The sequence below is a fragment of the Lactuca serriola genome, chromosome 1 (genome assembly GCF_051521515.1).
Source record: "Lactuca serriola cultivar US96UC23 chromosome 1, Lser_US96UC23_V15, whole genome shotgun sequence".
In the NCBI taxonomy this organism is placed as follows: Eukaryota; Viridiplantae; Streptophyta; class Magnoliopsida; order Asterales; family Asteraceae; genus Lactuca; species Lactuca serriola.
In genome coordinates, this window is record NC_136408.1 from 94,103,118 (window position 1) to 94,109,025 (window position 5,908).

General features: G+C 27.7%; 1 long non-coding RNA gene across 2 annotated transcripts; it reads right to left on the reverse strand.

The window, feature by feature from the left end:
• Nucleotides 1-249: 249 nt before the first annotated feature.
• On the reverse strand, nt 250-4,899 carry LOC145095426 (uncharacterized). 2 transcript variants are annotated; one of them, XR_013703703.1, is made up of 3 exons: nt 4,320-4,881; nt 3,374-3,722; nt 250-602 (listed from the first exon to the last, which is right to left on the reverse strand). It is a non-coding gene; the product is annotated as an uncharacterized LOC145095426 (long non-coding RNA). The 2 variants fall into 2 exon arrangements; XR_013703702.1 differs by lacking the exon at nt 250-602 and having other exon boundaries at nt 3,289-3,722; nt 4,320-4,899.
• Between the last annotated feature and the right edge of the window lie 1,009 nt (nt 4,900-5,908).

Genomic DNA, 5,908 nt, shown 5'->3' on the forward strand with positions numbered 1-5,908 from the left:
GATATCGATTTCACCCTTCACTGAGAACCCTTGATGGTGAAAAGATTTCCCTTGTGCATTTATATTTCCGCATAATTTGTTTTAATAAGCCATGTCATATTTACCCTTTGATCACCAGTATACAGAGAACATTAACCCACAGATGTCGGTCACTTTTTGAAAACATTAACTTTAATTGTAACTTTATTTGGAATTTTAATAAAAAAAAAACATTAATTTGTTGGTGTTTCTTGAACAACAAAAACATAATTTGGGTAATATTAACGCTTTTGAAAGTTAATTGGTCCTTTAAGTCATTTTCCCTTTCAGTAAACCACATATAATTGACATGCTTGTGATGTGCATATTATAGATTATAGAATAAAAACAAGAAAAGAAAAAAGATAGAATTTGAGTATGTGTGAAATGTGTGCGTATGTTTGAAGCTCTTTAACTGCAGCAGAGAGCCAATATATACATCGGGTCGATCAGAATACGGTTTGGAGTCTCGCTTTGGAGTCTCGCATTGGATATACGATGGCAACGACCCGGGTTTTGTGTCCCCATCTCCATACCTGCTGAATCCCCATCTGGGCCGACTCAGAGATTTTAAGGGCCCTGTGCTAATAAGACAAAAGGGGTCCTAAATACAAGTTTTTAATATATAAGGAAAATAAACGTAAGACGGTGATTTGTTGTTACGTAAAACTTAAAAGTAAATAAATTAATTAAAAAAGAACATACGGAAATTTATAAAAAGTTTAAGGGTTAATTATGTAACTTCTGAAAACTAATTTGTTAAACATATTGAAAGGGTTGATTATGAAATATATAAGCATAAAGTAATGGCCAAAACTGTACATTGAATTTAAAATATCAAAATTTCGTGCGAAGAATCGAACCACCTACATTGATGTAAAATAAGATGCGCTTATGCTAACTGGGCTACCGACTTTATGCAAAACCTTGAATAAATTCATATATATATATATATATATATATATATATATATATATATATATATATATATATATATATATATATATATTAAATATATAATTTAATTAAAAAAATATAGGGCCCTATGCGGTTCAACCTCTCCCAACCCCCCCCCCCCCCCCTCCTAAAACCGGGTCTGATCCCTTATAGTCAAGTGGGATTAAAAATCTATCCCTATTTGGGTAATCAGGATTTTGGATTTTTTTTTCTAGTTACAAGGTTTTGAACTTTCATATAAAATAACTTGGTTATATATTTTTAACCAACAAAATAAAAACTAACAAAAATAATATAAAACACTATAATCAATAAATGTCTTCAAACACGAACAATAACATTCAAAGTTTACAAATAAATTCATTTCTTGCAAAAATAAAAAATATTCCAAAAATTACACAAATTTTCATTGTTAAAAAATCTTAACGTGTCTACCGACTTTCATTTATGCATTTTAATAAAATTAAAAATAAAGACATAAATAACACTATATATATATAGGGAAGGGTTATATGGAAACAAAAAAAACCCTAAAAATCATAAAAATGCATAAAAAATTACTTAGAGATCACAAATATTTTTTTTGACATTTTTTCCTAAAAATAGCAGGTTTATTTACAAAATCGCTGAAAAAAAATAAAAAAATGGATAATTTTTTTGTTTTTTTTTTTGGTTTTTTTTCAAAAAAAAATCAGCGAAAATAAAGAAAAAGCTGCGAAAATTCATAATATAAAATCAAAAAAGAAAAAAAGATTCATAATGTCGAAATATTTTTTTATGCATTTTTATGATTTTTAGGGTTTCTTGTTTTCCATAGAACCTAAACCTATATATATATATATATATATATATATATATATATATATATATATATATATATATATATATATATATATATATATATATATATATATGAGATCCATTGAGTACTCATAGTTTTCTAAGAACCCAAGAAATAAAGGTGGAAAATTAGATCAAAGTAAACTCATTTCGGACTTGATCGTTATCTTAACAATCTTATTTAATTTTTAATTTGAGTTATTGGAAATATTAATAAAAAGGTCTTAAAATTAATATAATAAATCAAATTTTCATATTTTTTAAATAAAAAATTTTGATTTTTTAAAAAAATTCAGATTATTTTTTTAAAACATCAACTTAAAAAAATGAAAAAAAAAATTATTAAAAAAACTTCAATTTTTTTTAAAAACAGTAAATTTTGAAAAAAAAAAAAAAAAAAAAAAAAAAAAAAAAAAAAAAAAAAAAAAAAAAAAAAACTGGAATATTTATTAGAAAAAACTATAATTTTTTTAACTGAAAAAATCAATGTTTTAAGTACATATATATACATATTTTCAAGTATATATATATATATATATATATATATATATATATATATATATATATATATCTTATACTCTAATATTGTTAAGTAATCATATAAAGAAATCTGTTTTTATTTATTAATCTATAAACACAAGAGTACATGTATTTTATCGGATACAAAATAAAAAATACTACAAAATTTCAAAGCATTTTCATGTCTTCGTGTCAAGATTTTCATATTTTCTTTAATTTATCACTTTTCAACTCTTCGATATTTTCCACAAATTCTTCGAAATTTATAAGAAAATTATAAAAAAAAAATTGATTAAAGCAAGAAAAGTCACAAAAATACATGTGTGCATATAGACGTAATTCATATGTGATTCACTTGTAATTTATATGTGAGTCACATGTAATTCATATGAGATTTATTATGAGTTACATGTGATATATATGTGAATTACATTTGAATCACATGTAATTTATATGTGATTTACATGTGAAGTACATGTAATTCATATCTGAAGCACTTGTGATGTACTTGTGAATTACATGTGATTTATATGTAAGTTACATATGAATCACATTTAGCTCATATGTGATTCACTTGTGATTTACATATTATTTAAATGTGAATTACATATGATTTACATGTGAATCACATGTAATTCATATGTGAATCACTTGTGAATTACTTGTGCTTTACATGTGAATCACATGAAATTCATATGTGAATCACTTGTGATTTACTTGTGAATTACATGTAAATTACATAAGAATTACATGTAACTCATATGTGATTTACTTGTGATTTACATATGAATTACATGTGATTTACATGTGAATCACATGTAATTCATATGGGAATCACTTACTTGTGAATTACATATGATTCTCTTGTGCTTTACATGTGAATCACATGTAATTCATATATGATTCACTTGTGATTTATTGCTAAAATTAAACAAATTAAAATAAACTATATGGTTAGAAAAAATAAATAATTTAGATGATTTACATGTGAATTTTATGTGATTCACATGTAAATCACAAATGATTCACATGTGTATACCTGAAACAGGTTCCTGAAATCAAGATTCAAGAATCAAGAATGAATAATAATCAAAGATTTAATATAAAGTAGAGGAATTTGTGGCAGCTTAATCCCAAAGGCACATCTGACTGGCCATTTTCCATGATATTTTACAAGTGTATTACCAGCTGTCTCTCTTTCTTCTTCCCTAAAAAGCATACATTGGTATCTGCAAGCACTAAGACAATCCCATTTTCTCCATTTTATGTATAGTGTCTCTTGTATGTACCATGGATCACTCACAAATTTCCCATTGGATGTCAAATTGCAGTGTTGAAAGCATACATCCCCTACACATCCAGTCTTCTCACATTGCTCAACATAATCTCTATTCAAACAAAAAGTGTAAGAAATGAAACTATTGCTTTAAAAAAAACTACAAGGATCTTGAATTCTATACAATGTGGATTAACCAATTCATTTGATTCTAATCTTCTCATGCTTGAAAATCGAAAAAATAACATAGAGTCAATTTCTATGCTAAGTGAATCAGACAAATAGCACATAAAATCTAGAGTCTAGCATGCTATGTCAGGATATTGTCCTGCTTCTAGCATACTTCTATGGTCTCGGGTTTATTATCTCCATGTGGTGCTAATTGCTACCAGCGACCACAATACCTAACAGTTACAACCAATTAACTCCATCGGTTTCACCTGGAAGTGGATGTTTATTACCTGAATAAACTTAAAACCTGCAATGAACTGTGATCGGCGGAAGTTCATATTTCTAGGGTTTGAAACATAGAAAAATCTTAACTTAGGATACAATTCAACTAAAAAATTTACAAATTGCAAATGAAATGCAACTCAGATTCCAGAACAAAAAACTACACATATCACCTGGAACTATGAGTTGTGACCACGTTCTCATGAATTAACTTTTCAAAAAAGAAAATCAGATGTGAAAGAAACTCAAATCTTACATGTAAATCGGATCAGCGTCGCCGTTACTCGCGCTAATACCGACAACAAAACACAAAAGTGCAACGAGAAGCACCGGTAGACGAGGACGTATTGCCATCGGAGAAGAGAGAAGAAGATATATAGAGATACAGAAGGGTAGCAAATACAAAATACCAATTACTATGGATGTTGAAGCGAAATATGCGTATCAGTCATCATGGAGGAACGAAAAACGAAGATGATTTTGATTGATTTGGGGATTTGATTATTTTGCATATGCGTATGCGTCAGTTGGGTGATACACACAGCGATGTGGTTCTTCTTCGCATTATATCACACTCTGACAATAGATTCTACTCCGATGACGATTTTAGGATTTAAGATCCGATGATTGAAAAGGCCATTGGTACTAAATGTCATCAATTTGTCGATCCTTATCACACAGTCGGTCTGTTGTTTCTTCAATTCGTCGTCAAAAATCTGGATGATAGGAGGTGTAATGAGAGAGAGAGAGTGAGAGAGAGAGAGAGAGACACACAGACACAAAGACAGGATGAAGATTAAGAGATAGGGATAGAGACTTGACGTGATTAAATTTGATAAGAGTGTATCAATTACATAATCCCTAAAATGTCCCCGATTAATTTTAATAGGATGCCCATGTCCGTTTTTATTTTCAGATATTTAAAAAAATGTCATAAAACATCTTAACACTTTATTATTTTGATCTAGTGGTCCTTGTTTGGTTCTCGGGAAACTATAGGTTCTCAAATGATCATTCATATATATATATATATATATATATATATATATATATATATATATATATATATATATATATGGAAAAGTTAATAGAGAATCATTATTAATCAAGAAACCAAACAACCAATCTAAAGTGTCGGAATTTAAATCAATCAATGGCAAAAGCAAGGGTTGTAGACATTTACAATGGACGCACATGCACCGGATTATAACATAACTCACTTCTTTTTTTGGTTTAATGTTTTTAGGCCATGTTTTTATCGAAAAAAAATGAATATACCATTGTTCATGATTTTTCGTCCTCCTTCCAAAGAGATCCATATTAATGTAAAAAAATGCACTTCATTTCTTTGTTTTTTAAAAAGTTAATGCCAGTTTTTTATCTAAAAAATTTAATAAATATATCAAAATTCATAATTTTAGGTACTCTTTAAACATAGATTCATATTGATGTAGAAAAAAAAAAACGAAATTTCGATATAGATTCGCATTGTGAATCTGCCCAGATTCATAAATTCACAATATGAATAATAGTAAGTCAGGTTCATATTATGAAAGTTAAAATTGAAATATTTACAATTCAGATTCACACAGTGAAACTAAACTGATCGAGGTTGTTTTTAATCGATGTTGATGTTAATTAACAGATGACAAAAACTTGAAAATTTTGGATAAACTTAAATATTGAAAAAAAAAACAAAACGAAGTGAGTTTTTTTCGGGAAAAAAAACTATATATCGACATGGATCTCTATGGAAAGAGGACGAAAAATCATGAACAACAGTATATTCAGGTTTTTTTTTTTCGATAAAAAAACGTGGCTTAAAAATATTAAACAAAAAAAAAA